Raw genomic sequence first — 17,849 nt, 5'->3', positions numbered from 1 at the left:
AAGGGCTACCGGCAATGCCGTCCCCCTCCCCCAGCCCACAACAAGGAGATTGGAGAAATATTCTGCATATATACTTGCAGTCTACTGAGAAGTAGGTCTTTGTTCAATGTCTTCTTCTTCTTCTTCTTCTTCTTCTTCTTCTTCTTCTTCTTCTTCTTCTTCTTCTTCGGGCTATTGTTAATATGATTTTACAGCCAGACACTGAAACAATGTTATTTAAGTTCTTTGTGTTTAAACTAGATACTTTCTTCTCATTTTAATAACAACAACGATGTTCTTCTGAATTATGGTTGCTAAATATTTCTTAAGTTAATAACTTGAAACATAGCAACTATGATGAATTCTACAAATGGGCCAAACTTCAAACCAATCTTACTAGGATATGTGCCATAGGTAACTTGTCTCTCTTTTTGATTGTGGGTCAAATAAAACAGATAAAAAGTCTCTTAATTTTCATTGCTTTTTAACTTACTGTACCTGTGATAGGGATGTACGGAAGTTACTTACCTTTTAACGAAATTGATTCGAGGTGGGGGGGAGGTGCTCCGTCCCTCCCCCCTGAAATTCTGGCTGGGGGGGAGGTGCTCCGTCCCTCCCCCCCCGAATCCTGGCCGGCCGGGTCCGCAAATGGCGGCAGCTGTAGCCGCCGCCATTTACGTCCCTGCAGTCAGCCGTGATAGGCTACGTAAATGTTTACGTAGCCTATCACAGCTGATTTAAAAGGAAAAAAAACACATGCGTACGCAAATGGCAGCGCCCATGGGCGCCGCCATTTGCGTTCCTTATTTTGACACATCCTAGTCTACGTAAACATTTACGTAGACTAAGACGGCGAAAATAAGGGGAACGCAAATAGCGTAGATGCTACCCTATTTGCGTTCCCCTTATTTTCGCTGTCTTAGCCTACGTAAATGTTTATGTAGACTAAGATGTGTCAAAATAAGGAACGCAAATGGCGGCGCCCATGGGTGCCGCCATTTGCGTACGTGCATGTTTTTTTTTCTTTTGAATCAGCCGTGATGGGCTACGTAAACATTTACGTAGCCTATCACGGTATTTTTAAAAATCTAGCCATGATAGGCTATGTAAATCTTTACGTAGCCTATCACGTTTTGTTTTGTTTTTACTGGAAATGGCGGTGGTGGCAGCCAGTTGGAAGACAGGCCGCCGCAGCCGCCGCAGCCGCCGCTGCACCGCCGCCGCCAGGAGGATTCGCCAGGAGGATTTGGGACCAAGGTAAGTCCTGTCCTGGGGGGGTGGGGGGGAGACCGTTTCGCCACCGATTTCGGGGGGCCAAATGCGCTGGCATTCAGCCTCCCTGAGATTCGTGGCAAAATTCTCTGACATCCCTACCTGTGAAAATTATTTCCAGATTGGTTTGAAGGTTGGCCCGTGTGTAGAATTCATTGCATAGATCATAGTCCCAACATTTCAAGTTATTACCTCAACAGGCATCATTATTATAAGCAATAAAATTATGAATCTTATAATGGTGAAACTATTTCTTTTTTCTTCTTTTTTGCAACTTGCCTTAACTAATATAGGGCCCTTTTAATCTGCATGCTGGTTATGTCCAACTAAGGGAGCAATCCGATCAAGATCGACAGTTGCCTCCGACCCCAAGGGTGACCACCTATCCAGTGCAGGGCAGGAGGACTGGTGAGGAGTGGATCTCCTCCTCACTCCCCCAGCCCTGCTTTCATGGCTAGACAGCTGATTGTGGCTGTCTAGCTGCAGGACCTCGGAGGGCGGGAAGCAGTGGACAGACAGCACATAGGATGTGTTGTACAGGATTTCCAACTTCCCCGCCCCGCCCCCGGGAATGCCCTGTTTTTGCAATTCTGCACTGCTCTTACGAGCACAGAGCAGATCTGCACTACCTACAAGGTGGTGCGGGAGGAAGAGGGGGTCAGTTCTCCGGGAACCGACCTCAGAGCACAGGCTCCAAGGTTGGTTCCTGGGAACCACCTATCCTATTGCCATCTAGCCGCTGACTAGCAGCCATAGGATTGCGCCTTCACTGTCTTAACTTTGTTGTTGTTGTTCAGTCGTTCAGTCGTGTCCGACTCTTCGTGACCCCATGGACCATAGCACGCCAGGCCTTCCTGTCCTGTGCTCTCTCCCGGAGCGTGCTCAAGTTCATATTCATTGCATCCGTGATGCTATCTAGCCATCTCATCCTCTGCCGTCCCCTTCTCCTTTTGCCTTCAGTCTTTCCAAGCATCAGGGTCTTTTCCAGGGAGTTTTCTCTTCGCATTAGGTGGCCAAAATATTGGAGCTTCACCTTCATTATCTGTCCTTCCAATGAGCACTCAGGGTTGATTTCCTTTAGGATGGACTGATTTGACCTCCTTGCAGTCCAGGGGACTCGTAAGAGTCTTCTCCAGCACCACAGTTCGAAAGCATCAATTCTTCGGCGCTCAGCCTTCCTTATAGTCCAGCTCTCACAGCCATACATTACTACTGGGAAAACCATAGCTTTGATTAGACGGACCTTTGTCGGCAAGGTGATGTCTCTGCTTCTTACTATGCTGTCTAGGTTGGCCATAGCTTTCCTCCCAAGGAGCAAGTGTCTTTTAATTTCATGGCTACAGTCACCGTCTGCGGTGATCTTGGAGCCCAAGAAAGTAAAATCTGTCACTGCTTCCATTTCTTCCCCTTCTATATGCCAGGAAGTGATGGGGCCAGATGCCATGATCTTCGTTTTTTTAATGTTGAGTTTCAAACCAGCTTTTGCACTCTCCTCTTTCACCCTCAACAACAGGCTCTTGACATCCTCTTCGCTTTCTGCCATTAGGGTGGTATCGTCTGCATATCGGAGGTTGTTGATAATTCTCCCAGCAATCTTAATTCCGACCTCTGATTCATCCAACCCGGCATTTCTCATGATGTACTCTGCATATAAGTTAAATAAGCAGGGTGACAATATGCAGCCTTGTCGTACTCCTTTCCCAATTTTGAGCCAATCGGTTGTTCCATGTCTGGTTCTTACTGTTGCTTCTTGACCCTCATACAGGTTTCTCAGGAGACAGGTAAGGTGGTCTGGTACTCCCATCACTTTAAGAATTTGCCACAGTTTGTTGTGATCCACACAATCAAAGGCTTTAGCGTAGTCAATGAAGCAGAAATAGACATTTTTCTGGAATTCTCTTGCTTTCTCCATGATGCAGCGAATGTTGGCGATTTGATCTCTAGTTCCTCTGCCTCTTCGAAACCCAGCTTGTACTTCCGGTAGTTCTCGGTTCGCATACTGCTGAAGCCTAGCTTGTAGGATTTTGAGCATCACCTTGCTGGCATGTGAAATGAGCGCAATGGTGCGGTAGTTTGAACACTCTTTGGCGTTGCCCTTCTTTGGAATTGGAATGTAAACTGACCTTTTCCAGTCTTGTGGCCACTGTTGAGTGTTCCAGATTTGTTGGCATATTGAATGCAGCACTTTAACAGCATCATCTTTTAGGATTTTAAATAGCTCGGCTGGAATACTGTCATCTCCGCTACCTTTATTGTTACTAATGCTTCCTAAGGCCCACTTGACTTCACTCTCGAGGATGTCCGGCTCAAGTTCAGTGACCGCACTATCATGGCTATCAGGGACATTCAGATCTTTCCTGTATAGTTCTTCTGTGTATTCTTGCCACCTCTTCTTCATCTCATCTGCTTCTGTTAGGTCCCTGCCTTCTTTGTCCTTTATCATGCCCGTCTGTGCACAAAACGTTCCCTTGAGATCTCCGATTTTCTTGAAGAGATTCTGTTGTTTTCCTCGATTTCTTTGCATTGTTCATTTAAGAAGGCCTTCTTGTCTCTCCTTGCTATTCTCTGGAACTCTGCATTCAGTTGGGTATATCTTCCCCTTTCTCCCTTGCTTTTCACTTCCCTTCTTTCGTGAGCTACTTGTAAAGCCTCATCAGACAGCCACTTGGCTTTCTTGCATTTCTTTTTCTTTGGGATGGATTTCGTTGCTGCCTCCTGAACAATGTTACGGACCTCTGTCCATAGTTCCTCAGGCACTCTGTCTATCAGGTCTAATCCCTGAAATCTATTCCTCACCTCCACTGTATATTCATCAGGGATATGATTTAGGTCATACCTGAACGGTTTAGTGGTTTTCCCGACGTTCTTCAATTTAAGCCGAAATTTTGCAAGAAGCAGCTCATGATCTGAGCCACAGTCAGCTCCAGGTCTTGTTTTGACTGACTGTATGGAGCTTCTCCATCTTTGGCTGCAAAGGACATAATCAATCTGATTTCGATATTGACCATCTGGTGAGGTCCATGTGTAGAGTCGCCTCTTGTGCTGTTGGAAAAGAGTGTTTGCTATGATCAGCGTCTTCTCTTGGCAAAACTCTATTAGCTTTTGTCCTGCTTCATTTTGTACACCAAGGCCATGTCTGCCTGTTATCCCGGTGATTTCTTGACTTCCTACTTTCGCATTCCAATCCCCTATGATGAAGAGGACATCTTTTTTTGGTGTTAGTTCTAGAAGGTGTTGTAGGTCTTCATAGAACCGATCAACCTCAGCTTCTTCGGCCTTAGTGGTTGGGGCATAGACTTGAATTACTGTGATGTTGAATGGTTTGCCTTAGATTCGTACTGAGATCATTCTATCATTTTTAAGATTGTACCCCAGTACTGCTTTTCCCACCCTTTTGTTGACTATGAGTGCTACTCCATTTCTTCTAAGGGATTCTTGCCCACAATAGTAGATATGATGGTCACCTGAATTAAATTCGCCCATGCCTGTCCATTTCAGTTCGCTGATTCCCAAGATGTTGATGTTCAATCTTGCCATCTCATGTTTGACCACCTCCAGCTTACCTTGATTCATTGATCTGACATTCCAGGTTCCTAAACAATATTGTTCTTTACAGCATCGGATTTTCTTTTCACCACCAGACACATCCACAGCTGAGTGTCCTTTCGGGTTTGGCCCAGCCGCTTCACTCTTTCTGGTGCTACTTGGAAATACCCTCTGCTCTTCCCCAGTAGCATATTGGACACCTTCCGACCTGAGGGGCTCATCTTCCGGCGTCATCTCTTTTAGCCTTGTGATACGTTCCATGGGGTTTTCTTGGCAAGAATACTGGAGTGGGTTGCCATTTCCTTCTCCAGTGGACCACATTTTGTCAGAACTCTCTGCCATGACCTGTCCGTCTTGGGTGGCCCTGCACGGCATAGCTTATGGCTTCACTGAGTTACGGAAGCCCCTTCGCCACAACAAGGCAGTGATCATTTAAGCAACATCCCATCTGATCTTTCAGGTCCTAAACCAAAACTATTTAGGGATGATTGAAACACAGCACAAACCTGTACATGGTTACTCAGGTGTAAGTGTCACTTTATTTAATGGGAATTACTTCCTAGAAAGTGTGTTCAGGGCTGGACTCTGTTTATTTCCAGTCCAAGTCACTTTCACATATGTCCACCCATATATTTCTTTCCAAATTGTTCTTGCATTAACCTGCGGTATCTTAAAAAAAAAAAAAATCTGCATGGAAGTTCACATTAAAATAGCTATTTAAATACACATCTTAACACATTTTCTCTCAAAATGCACATTTTAAAATGTGTTTTGAGATGTGGTGTTTTTGTTGTTGTTGTCAATATGGTAACTGTATCAGAACATTCAGGAAGTACAAAACCAAGTGGATACCTATGTTCCAATCCACACATTAGTCCAGAAGGTACAAAGCAGGACAGTTTGTGTCAGAATGTACCAAGATCCAAGTCCTCAAGCATTCCAATTATTCTTGTATAATGTTACATCAGTGATGGGCTACCCATGGCCCTCTTGACATTGTTGGACTCCAACTCCCATCAGCACCAACTAGCATGACCAATTATGGGTCAGCTGAAGTCCAACAACATATGGAGGGGCACAGGTTCCCACATCTGCTTTACATGAACATTTTTGATGTAGAAAAGTCATCGTGAAGGGAGATAGATATATAGTTATAGATATAGGTATATTGATATAGATATAGATATTTACCATGGTTGTGGAGGAGAAGGTATGCTGAAATCAGGATGAATTCAGGCCAGAGGGCAATCTGGAATTACCACATGTGTTTGATGTAATTCTTCAGAGCATGATTCATGTGTAGAATTCATCACATAGATCATGGTCACTATGTTTCAAGTTATTATCATAGAATCATAGGAGGGTTGGAAGGGGCCTACAAGACCATCGAGTCCAACCCCCTGCTCAGTGCAGGAATCCAAGTCAGAACATCCCTGACAGGTGGCTGTCCAGCCTTGTCTTGACTGCCTCCAGTGTGGGAAAGCCCACCACCTCCCTAGGTCATTGGTTCCATTGTCGTATTGCTCTAACAGTCAGGACGTTTTTCCTGATGTTCAGCCGGAATCTGGCTTCCTGTAACTTGAGGCCATGATTCCATGTCCTCCACTCTGGGATGATCAAGAAGAGATCCTGGCCTTCCTCCCTGTGACAAGTGCTATCATGTCTCAGCCATCTCTTCTCAACACTAAACATGCCCAGTTCTTTCAGTCTCCCCTATTAACTCAACAGGTGTCATTATTATATGCAATACAATGTTGACACTTATAATGGTAATCAGTGATCTCACCATACAGAATAATTCATATGGTCATTTTAATAACCCAGTGTTCTATTGAAATAAACCTTGCAAGTATTTTTGCTAATTGAAAATGGATGTATAAGAACTGTCTATCATGTGTCTTAGGTGTAGAGCTTCCACTCTGTGTATGTTAGAAATCCACATTCATATCTCTCCTACTCCTTTTTATGTATATCAGGCTGCACATGGATTGTTCCCAGCCTGATCAGTCATAGTTTATTGGACTGGGATTATTATGGCCTAGGTCTCTATGTCATGTGAAATCCATGAGGAACCCAGAAAACTTAGCAAAAATATCAAGATATTGTGTGTGTGGGGGGGCTAAATCAGAATTAAAATATGTATATATTTAATATCATCATCAGAAATTAGTGGGTGCAAAGAAATGATTGTGTGAAGAATGAAAGGTGGAAACTACCATGCTGTCTTTTCTTTGCAAATCAGCTTAATTTAGGTAACTCTGATATTCCTAATGCCCCACATTTTCAGTTTGTAATGACTACTTTTCAAAGAGCTGACAGTTTCTGCTGGAATTCATCATTATAATGCAAATATGCATCTATGTTTCCATATTAATGGTAAAATTTATCAAATTAAGTGTGGCCCTTTTTTGGATGATGGGTAATGAAGATCAGTGACATTATGTCTTCAGTAATGATTTTCTCTTAATTAATTTTCTCAGCATAATTCTAGCTGATATCTAAGCACCTAGCAACAGTGTGTCTGTGTCAATGGACTGATAGCACTGTGCATCCCTGTAGATTTACTTTGCATTACTTGGACACAATGTCTCTCTCTCCATCTTTGAATGTTTAATTCCATCAGAGGTTTTTTGTTTTTTACTTTCTTAAGCCAGTAAAGTAAGTGTGTTAGGGCAAAGATTTACTCACAGCTGTCCAAACAAAGGTGAGCTCCCTCAGGCTATTAATACTGTCTTAATCAATTTGTAATTACTTCTCTTTTTTTTTTTTACTCTGCTGTTCACTCATTTAATTATACATGGAACAGACTTACCAGCATAAACTATAAGAAATACGGATGAGCCTCTGCCACTGTTCTGTGCAGAATTTTGTAATCTAAAGCAGGGTTGGGAAACCTGAAGACAAGCCTCCCCAGGGTAGGCTCCAAATGTTTGGGACTACAACTCCCAGCATTCCTGACCATTGGTGTTGCTGGTTGGAGCTGGTGGGAGCTGAAGTCCAAAACATCTGGAGGGTGCCACATTACCTACCTGTAGATTAGAATGTCACAGGAAGATAGGGCACTGCCTTATACTGTGTTGGAACATTGGTCCATATAGATCTTAACCCCCCCCCCCAACTACCCATCACACACGGTGCTGGTCTGGATCAGGGCCCCATACCTACTGTAGAGTAAAAATATGGGCAGGGGAGACTTAGGGCACAAACCTATGCATGTTTAGACAGAGAAAAGGCCTACAACTATCAGCATTCCCCAGCCAGCCATACTGGTAAAGTAATGTCTGTTTTGGTTCTGACTGGCATTGGCTCACCAGGGTTTAAGATAAGAGTCTTTCTTGGCCCTACTTGGAAATATTGGGATTGAAAATGGGACCTTCTGCATGCAAAATATGTGCTCTACCACTGAACTATAGCTCTGCATGTTTATTATAATATCTAGTTTGGCCCTTAGTGTGAGTCTCCAGAACAGGAATGGTCCTCCAGATATTATTGGACTCCAACTCTCATTAGCCAGAGCCATCATGGGGTCAGACATGATTGGAGTTGTAAACCAGCAACATCTGATGTCTACTACAGCCTTCCTGAACCTGGTGCCCTCCAGATGTTTTGGACTACAACCCCATCATTCCTGACCATTGTCCATGCAGGCTGAGGCTGATGAGAGTTGTAGTCTGGAGAGCAACAGACTGCCTACACCCATTCTAATCTAAACTTCAATCCCCAACTGCAACCTGAAATGGTACAGTTCAGTAACACATACATCAATGTGTCTGCTGCTGATTATCAGCTTTGCCTCTGAATCTCTCTCCCTCCTCTACCAGGAGGCTCCTGTAAGCCATGGAAATTAGTGTTCAGTACTGGCATAGTTAGAATATACTAATTTGTAACTGTTACTAAATGTTTTCATCAGATGGTCTTACAATTCCTTAGTAAAATGTATTGCCTCATTTATTTCAAGAGTTAAGATGGCAGAGTTGGAACTGAGCCCATAGAGTGTGCGGGTGGACACTGAGCCCAGAGAGCCTCAGAGCAGTTCGGATTCTGAGGAGGAACAGCTATCCGTGGGAGAGGGGCCAGCTCATCCCTAACAGGCTCAGCACCAGGCAGAGATTCCTCCTGCCAGCATTCCAGAGATAGAGAGCGACCCAGGTAGTGAGGGAATGCAGGAGGGGGGCTTCTTAGATGCTCGACGCAGATGCAAAGAGCGACGAGCGATGGAGGGCATGGAAATGAGGCGTAGTGCCCATTTGGCTTGCAAGCAACAGCCACCTCCCATGGACCCAAGGGAAAGAGGGAGGATCTCTCCCTAGCCCATAAGTTCTGGGTCTTCAAGTGACTCTCTTTCAAATGGGAATCAACTGACTACTTGAAACTTAGGCTACCCTGCTGTTCCTTTTTTAGTTGCTGGTGATTAGCATCTGAAAGAGTCATTAAGTTGTAAAAGGATTAAAGCTTTGAAAAGAAATCCTTTCGTCTGTGTCTTGAGTTGGCTATTGGAATCTACCGGGAGAAGCCGCCAGAGCGCTCCTGACATAGAGCCCCAAAGCAGCTCTGATTCTGAGGAAGAGCTACAATCCACGGGAGAGGAGCCTGCTTGTCTCTCAGATGCGCAGCTTCAGGGAGAGGCCCCCTGGGTTCTTTAGAATTCGCCCCCCTAGAATCCATGGCAGAACGGCCTCCCTCACCCCACTACCCTGCAGAATCCCCCCAGGATGGAACGTACCTGTGGTGGCAGCTCCAGCTGGTCTCCCAGCCAATGCTGGGCTGCTGCGGCCGGCATTTGCATCCTTGCAGTAAGCCGTGATAGGCTACATAAATACTTACGTAGCCTATCACGGCTTACAGCAAGGACGCAAATGGCAGCTGCTATGACAACCGCCATTTGCGGCCACAGCAGCCCAGCAGCAGACAGAACTCCGGCTGCGGCCAGCGGCTCTGTAGAGCCCCCGTGGAGTGGAGCCATCCGGGGAGGATTCCGAGGGGAGGTACCGAGCACCTCCTCCCCCCACGGACTGAATGGCACAGAGCCAGGTAGGGATTTCGTACATCCCTAATTGAAAGGCAAAATCTGACCAGTAATTTATCACAGATCTGCCTAATTAATGTTAATGGTCCCCAGTATGATTGTGAGGAAATGCAAAGCAATGTGATTAAACCAAACATTTCCACAAATAAACATGTTAAGAATGCAATATACTCGCAGCACCATCGATTCTTATTGTTATGTTTCTATTCATCAGTAATTCATTTTATTTGCTGTACCACTCCCATGCTATTCTGCCAGTTTCCTGTGTTTGTACAGTACCTAGCATGTAATTGCAACTATGAAGAAATGTATTGCTACTACTAATGACTAGTAATTACTAGATGGTAGTAGTAATTATGGTTTTAGTAGTAGGAAGAGCAGCCTGCATAACTCCAGGACTCAAGTCATTACTATGAGGGCCAAAGTAGGCATGACAAGGCATCAATCTAGATGTCTATTCCTTTCATGAAAAAGAGTTTCATGGATGGTGCCCTATGTTGGCTGCTGCACACTCTGAGTGAAGGGGCTAAGCAAAAAGCAAGGTAATGAAGCCAGCAAATGTTCAAGCACCCAGGTGTCAGTTCAATGGGGTTCAAACTAAGGCGGGAGTGGTCAAGATAGCAGACAGAGGTCAAAACAGTTAGGAAGTCAGATACATTACACAGTAAAGAAGCAGAGTCAAGAAGGAGTCCACGGTAGGGATGCTCATCCTTTTTGGGCCCAACAGATCCCCATTGCCCACCCAGTTCAGCTTGCATTCGCAAGCCAAGCCATGGGCTTTTCCCCAAATCCAGGAACTTTTGGCATCCCCCCCTCCATTAAAAGTTGTGCAAATTCATAGAATTAGAAGGGGCCTACAAGTCCATCGAGTTCAACCCCCTGCTCAATGAAGGAAGCCTAATTCCCAGGCAGTCTCCCACCCAAATACTAATCAGGGCTGACCCTGCTTAGCTTCTGAGATCAGACAAAATGTGGTGCATCAAGCCCATTGCTCAAGGAGCAATTTCTGTATTGTAATTGACCATTATTTGCTTAATTTGCACAAATTACAACCAGATTTTGCACAAATTAAGCAAATTATGGCCAGAATTCACACAAACTATGCAAATTGAACTTGAAATTTGTGCGACTTTCTATTGATGAGTGTGCAGGGAGAATGAGAGATATCCTAGACTCATGCAAGGATGGCATGAATCTCCAAAAATCAACAAGCTGCCACCACCCTTGATTCCTCCAGTCCAAGTCAGGGGATCCTTTGACCTTTGAATATTCTTGAGATCCACTAAAACAGGTGCTCAAACTGACACCCTCTATTTTAGTCCCCAAACCCAAACATTATATGGTAGCCAGTCACTCAGCCAAAGGCACTGAACTCAGTACTAAGATTTACCCAGAAGTAAGCACACTCAGCTCTAGAAGTAGATAAGTAGTTTATTAGGATAAGGAAAGGGAAAGGTAATATGACAATGGAACCAGTTACCTAGGGAGGTGGTGGGCTCTCCCATACTGGAAGCATTCAAGAAGATGAGGCTGGACAGCTATCTGTCAGGGATGCTCTGACTTGGATACCTGCATTGAGCATTGATGGCCTTGTAGGTCCCTTCCAACCCTACTATTCTATGATTCTATGACATCACAGTTAAACAAAAAGTTACAGAGAACCTTTGTTAAAATATCCCAAGCAAAACAATAAAATACTAACCGGCCTAACCTATACAGTACTGGAGTAAAAGCCTCCCAGGACAGAGTCCCAGCTAAGGTTCAAGAACACACCTGCTCACACACAAAGATGGGAGACAGCTACACTATCTTCTATCACCCCTTTTATCTCTCAGACCCTGGTAACTCAGGGCAGATCTCAGGCAGCTAATCCCAGGCCAATAACACTGTGGCAGGAGTTGCAGTTTCTCATCAAAGCTCAGCTGTAATCATTCATCACAATTAACAGAACCTAGCTGAGGCCTTGAGAACTGGAGCTGCCTTGAGATAAATAAATAAATAAAATTGGTTATTTATTTATTTATTTATTTAATCTATTTATCACCCATCTGGCCGGTCACCCAGCCACTCTGGGCAATGTACAGCAATAAAAACAGTTTATACAATAAAATTCAACATTAAAAACATCACATTTATAAATTACCACCCCAAATGCCTGCCTGAACAACCATGTTTTTAATGCATGGTGGAAGCTCATTAAAGAGGGGGCATGGTGGAGTTCCCTAGGGAGGGAGTTCCACAGAGTGGGGGCACGAAGGCTCTCTCTCTCATCCTCACCAGCCTAGCTGTCCTGGCTGATGGGACAGAGAGAAGGCCATCCAAGCAAGGTTGATCTTGTTGAGCAGCCTATCTGGTGTTGCTGGAGGCGCTCCTTGAGATAGGCTGGGCTGGAAACATATAGGGTTTTAAAGGTCAAAACCAGCACCTTGAATTTGGCCCAGAAAACAACTGGTAGCCAGTGCAGCTCCTTCAGGACTGGAGTGATGTGATCTCACCAGCGGCTGCCTTTAATCAGGCGAGCTGCCGCATTCTGTACCAGCTGCAGCTTCCGAACCATTTTCAAGGGTAACCCCATGTAGAGCGCATTACAGTAGTCTAAATGAGAGGAGACCAGGGCATGTAATACCAATGGGAGCAGATGATCGGGAAGGTAGGGGTGCAGCTGCCATATCAGATGGAGTTGGTACAGCACTGTCCAGCTCACAACTGACACCTGAGCCTCCACGGACAGCTGGGAGTCTAAGATGAGCCCCAAGCTGCGGACCTGGTCTTTCAAGGGTAACCGTACCCCATTCAACACCAGGTCAAAATCCCCCAACCTCCTCTTGTCTCCCACCAAAAGTACCTCGGTCTCGTCAGGGTGCAGCTTGTTCCTCCCATCCAATCTCTCATCCATTCACAGGTCGTCACATCATTACCTGCTGCTTGTGCCTAGTCTGATGTAGGGATGTACGAAAGTCACTTACCTTTTTGACGGGGTGATTCGCGCTGGGGGATTCACGAGTTCCCCCTGAAATCCTAACCCGGCCAGCCCCGCTCCGTGAAGATTCCATGGGGCTGCTGCCCGGGGCCGCCCACAGCCGGACATCCAGCTGCTGGGCAGCCTGCAGCCAAAAAACCCACAAAAAACAGCATACGCAAATGGCAGCGGCTATGGCGGCTGCCATTTGCGTTCCCTTTTTTTGCTGTTTTAGCCTACATAAATATTTATGTAAGCTATTACGGCAAAAAAGAAGAAAGGGAACACAAATAGCATAGTGGGTGCCATTTGCATTCCTTTTTTCCCACTGTTTTAGCCTATGTAATTTTTTTTTTAGCTTGCCATGATAGGCTACGTAAGTATTTATCACAGCTATGTGATAAAGCTATGTGACTATCACAGCTATGATGAGGAAGCGAATGGCGGCCGCACCGCAGCCGCCATTCACAAGTCAGCACGGATGGCAGCAAGTAAGTGCTCCATTTCGCACGCCTTTCGTGGGGTGGGGGGCGCAGCTTCATTCCGCCATGGATTTCAGGGGGCCGAATGCACTAGCATTCAGCCTCACTGAGATCCATGGTGGAATTCTCTGACATCCCTGTTCTGATGGCTAACACAGCCAAGGGGAAATAACCTTTCTGCTGTTCTTAATGTGGGGGGACAGAGAAAATCCACAAGGTGGCCCAACTCAAAGCAAATTGAGTTGGGCCATTTCTCAGGTAAGTGATCTGAAGTGTGTAGGGGGGAGCTGCTAAAAGCTCAGCAAACTCCACCCACAAACAGATTCCTCTGACATCCCTAGTCCAAGGGTCAGGAGCATCAATCACAGGACAAGTTCCAGGAAACAAAGCAGAAAACACTGGAGCTGCAAGAACAGTATGGTTTATAGTACTGGCTAAGCAGACACTGAAGGCTTTTAAGGTCAGAGCCTACTGAGCCCCACCCAGAACCCAGCTGCAGAACCCAGCTGGTCATACTCATGAGTGGTTGCTTTCTCCTGAGGAGGCTTTCTTTGCAAGAGATCACTTCTTCTCACAGTGTCAGGAGTGCTCTAGCGGCCTCTTTCAGTACACTCCAATAGCCAACTCAAGATACAGACAAAAGGATTCTTTTCAAGGCTTTAATCCTTTTACAACTTAATGACTCTTTCAGATGCTAATCACCAGCGATTAAGCAATGAACAGCAGAGTAGCCTATGCTCCGGGTAGGCAGTTGGTCCCTGTTTGAAGGAGAATCACTTGAAGACCCTGAACTTATGGGCTAGGGAAAGATCCTCCCTCTTTCCTTTGGGTCCATGGGAAGCAGCTGTTGCTTGTGCGCCAAATGGGCGCTACACCTCCTTTCCGCGCCCTCCATCGCTCGTCACTCTTTGTGTCTGTGTCGAGCATCCAGCAAGCCCCCCTCCCACACTTGCTCACTGCCAGGGTCACTATCTATCTCAGGAATGCCGGCAGAAGGAATCTCTGCCAGCTGCTCTGCCTGTGGGGGATGAGCTGGCTCCTCTCCCATGGATTGCTGATCCTCCTCAGAATCAGAACTGCTCTGGGGTTCTATCAGCTCAGTTTCCACCCTGACACACAGAAGCCCTACTGGCCTGTTGCTTGAGGTGATAATGCTCCTGGAGGCCGAGGGGTTGCTCAGCCTCTGCCTCAGAGGCAGAGTCCCCTCCCCCTGACATGGATGAACCATCTCCTGCAAGAGCCCAGGCTCTTCTTGGTCTGGTGACAGTGACTGATCTGCGGTGCCCTAGATTTCTGGGAGCTCTAGCACTTCCTCTGAGGAGGATTCCTCCAGTGGGGGCATGACAGGTGGCTCCTCAACCAAACCATCTACCCTGCTTTACCTCTCTGTGATCTACTGCTTTAAGCAGTTTATCCTATCCCATCTCCAATAGCAAAAGTAAGACAGTATATGAGAAAACTACTCAAAGCAGCAGAGCACCATGAGATAAAGCATGGATACTGGTGTGACCCCTTCATGGATCACTGCCTTGTTGTGGCGAAGGGGCTTGCGTAACTCAGTGAAGCCATAAGCTATGCCGTGCAGGGCCACCCAAGACGGACAGGTCATGGCAGAGAGTTCTGACAAAATGTGGTCCACTGGAGAAGGAAATGGCAACCCACTCCAGTATTCTTGCCAAGAAAACCCCATGGAACGTATCACAAGGCTAAAAGAGATGACGCCGGAAGATGAGCCCCTCAGGTCGGAAGGTGTCCAATATGCTACTGGGGAAGAGCAGAGGGTATTTCCAAGTAGCGCCAGAAAGAGTGAAGCGGCTGGGCCAAAGCCGAAAGGACACTCAGCTGTGGATGTGTCTGGTGGTGAAAAGAAAATCCGATGCTGTAAAGAACAATATTGTTTAGGAACCTGGAATGTCAGATCAATGAATCAAGGTAAGCTGGAGGTGGTCAAACATGAGATGGCAAGACTGAACATCGACATCTTGGGAATCAGCGAACTAAAATGGACAGGCATGGGCGAATTTCATTCAGGTGACCATCATATCTACTATTGTGGGCAAGAATCCCTTAGAAGAAATGGAGTAGCACTCATAGTCAACAAAAGGGTGGGAAAAGCAGTACTGGGGTACAATCTTAAAAATGATAGAATGATCTCAGTACGAATCCAAGGCAAACCATTCAACATCACAGTAATTCAAGTCTATGCCCCAACCACTGAGGCCGAAGAAGCTGAGGTTGATCGGTTCTATGAAGACCAACAACACCTTCTAGAACTAACACCAAAAAAAGATGTCCTCTTCATCATAGGGGATGAATATACAGGGGAGGTGAGGAATAGATTTCAGGGATTAGACCTGATAGACAGAGTGCCTGAGGAACTATGGACGGAGGTCCGTAACATTGTTCAGGAGGCAGCAACGAAATCCGTCCCAAAGAAAAAGAAATGCAAGAAAGCCAAGTGGCTGTCTGATGAGGCTTTACAAGTAGCTCACGAAAGAAGGGAAGTGAAAAGCAAGGGAGAAAGGGGAAGATATACCCAACTGAATGCAGAGTTCCAGAGAATAGCAAGGAGAGACAAGAAGGCCTTCTTAAGTGAACAATGCAAAGAAATCGAGGAAAACAACAGAATGGGAAAGACTAGAGATCTCTTCAAGAAAATTGGAGATCTCAAGGGAACGTTTTGTGCAAAGATGGGCATGATAAAGGACAAAGAAGGCAGGGACCTAACAGAAGCAGATGAGATTAAGAAGAGGTGGAAAGAATACACAGAAGAACTATACAGGAAAGATCTGAATGTCCCTGATAGCCATGATAGTGCAGTCACTGAACTTGAGCCGGACATCCTCGAGAGTGAAGTGAAGTGGGCCTTAGGAAGCATTAGTGACAATAAAGCTAGCGGAGATGACAGTATTCCAGCCGAGCTATTTAAAATCCTAAAAGATGATGCTGTTAAAGTGCTGCATTCAATATGCCAACAAATCTGGAACACTCAACAGTGGCCACAAGACTGGAAAAGGTCAGTTTACATTCCAATTCCAAAGAAGGGCAACACCAAAGAGTGTTCAAACTACCGCACAATTGCGCTCATTTCACATGCCAGCAAGGTGATGCTCAAAATCCTACAAGCTAGGCTTCAGCAGTATGCGAACCGAGAACTACCGGAAGTACAAGCTGGGTTTAGAAGAGGCAGAGGAACTAGAGATCAAATCGCCAACATTCGCTGCATCATGGAGAAAGCAAGAGAATTCCAGAAAAACGTCTATTTCTGCTTCATTGACTACGCTAAAGCCTTTGATTGTGTGGATCACAACAAACTGTGGCAAATTCTTAAAGTGATGGAAGTACCAGACCACCTTACCTGTCTCCTGAGAAACCTGTACGAGGGTCAAGAAGCAACAGTAAGAACCAGACATGGAACAACCGATTGGTTCAAAATTGGGAAAGGAGTATGACAAGGCTGCATATTGTCACCCTGCTTATTTAACTTATATGCAGAGTACATCATGAGAAATGCCGGGTTGGATGAATCAGAGGTCGGAATTAAGATTGCTGGGAGAATTATCAACAACTTCCGATATGCAGACGATACCACCCTAATGGCAGAAAGCGAAGAGGATGTCAAGAGCCTGTTGTTGAGGGTGAAAGAGGAGAGTGCAAAAGCTGGTTTGAAACTCAACATTAAAAAAACGAAGATCATGGCATCTGGCCCCATCACTTCCTGGCATATAGAAGGGGAAGAAATGGAAGCAGTGACAGATTTTACTTTCTTGGGCTCCAAGATCACCGCAGACGGTGACTGTAGCCATGAAATTAAAAGACGCTTGCTCCTTGGGAGGAAAGCTATGGCCAACCTAGACAGCATAGTAAGAAGCAGAGACATCACCTTGCCGACAAAGGTCCGTCTAATCAAAGCTATGGTTTTCCCAGTAGTAATGTATGGCTGTGAGAGATGGACTATAAGGAAGGCTGAGCGCCGAAGAATTGATGCTTTCGAACTGTGGTGCTGGAGAAGACTCTTACGAGTCCCCTGGACTGCAAGGAGGTCAAATCAGTCCATCCTAAAGGAAATCAACCCTGAGTGCTCATTGGAAGGACAGATAATGAAGCTGAAGCTCCAATATTTTGGCCACCTAATGCGAAGAGAAAACTCCCTGGAAAAGACCCTGATGTTTGGAAAGACTGAAGGCAAAAGGAGAAGGGGACGGCAGAGGATGAGATGGCTAGATAGCATCACGGATGCAATGAATATGAACTTGAGCACGCTCCGGGAGAGAGCGCAGGACAGGAAGGCCTGGCGTGCTATGGTCCATGGGGTCACGAAGAGTCGGACACGACTGAACGACTGAACAACAACAACAACAACTGGTGTGAATTTTGTTTCCTTCCCCACAAGTTCCTTATCACTGCCACTTTATATTAGGAATGTAGGATAAATTTATTTCAGTTCATTTTTTATCCACTTCACACCTCCTGGAACAAGGGAAATTGGAGAAATCTGCAGTGGAACCAAATGTGTTTGGATATATTTATAAATCTGCCCCATGGATCCTGCAGGGGACCACCTTTCCCCTGTCAGGCAGATCCT

This window comes from Heloderma suspectum, chromosome 4, assembly GCF_057233095.1.
Source record: "Heloderma suspectum isolate Gila_16-S chromosome 4, 16-S_ref, whole genome shotgun sequence".
Taxonomy (NCBI): domain Eukaryota; kingdom Metazoa; phylum Chordata; class Lepidosauria; order Squamata; family Helodermatidae; genus Heloderma; species Heloderma suspectum.
This window is presented reverse-complemented; position numbering follows the sequence as displayed.